Here is an 802-nt window from a genome sequence, read left to right as displayed (position 1 = left end):
CACTACCTGGCTCTGGTGCTGTCCTCCACCCTGTACTTACCCAATTCCATGCCTTTCTGTTTCATACCTGTACTTGTCCCTGTTCTGCTAAGTAACCTTTATTCATTAAGTCATTTAATCCTCAGTACAACCTTATGAGGTAAGTGCTGTCATTGTTTCTATTTAGCAGAGGAGGAAACTGCAGCACAGGACAATTGAGTCAATTGCTTACGGTCTCTCCTAAACTGAGAAGGAGCCAGGATGTGAAAACACATCTCTGGGTCCAGCTTTAATGGTCTTACCTGTCTCCTCCTCCCACTGGCATTTGAGATTGAGTCTGTGCCAACTGCAGACGAGCATCTCCTGTGCCCATCGCAGGATCGGATCCAACACACTTAACTCATCAGAGCAGAAAGAAAGGAAACGAGGACGAAAAAGGAAAGGAGAGAAGGCAAGAAGCAGGTAAGGAAGCAATTCGACAACAGTTTGATCACCAACATTTCCCAAGCATCTAACCCGCGCGGGTGCCTGGGACGCGCGGAGGGGGCGCAAGAATGAATGAGCATCTCGGCCCACTCGGAACTTTCGGTTACTAGTGTCCTCAGTCTCAGGAATTCCAAGAAACAACTGCGGTTTCCCAGCCGCCTGGTATTTTTGGGTTTTGTTTGTTTGGTGCCCCTACCCCCCCCCCCCGCCGCGTCCCTTTCTCGAAATGACTTTTCGTTTTGCTCTCCTCTGCGTGGATCCCGCCGCCCGGGTCCCGCGAAGAGAGGATCAGGGCGCAGGGCGGGCCGCGGCACCAGGCATGCGCACTGGGGGACGG

Source organism: Saccopteryx bilineata, chromosome 6 (assembly GCF_036850765.1).
Source record: "Saccopteryx bilineata isolate mSacBil1 chromosome 6, mSacBil1_pri_phased_curated, whole genome shotgun sequence".
NCBI classification, from domain to species: Eukaryota; Metazoa; Chordata; class Mammalia; order Chiroptera; family Emballonuridae; genus Saccopteryx; species Saccopteryx bilineata.
The sequence above is the reverse complement of the archived record's forward strand: the minus strand, read 5'-3'. Positions refer to the sequence as shown.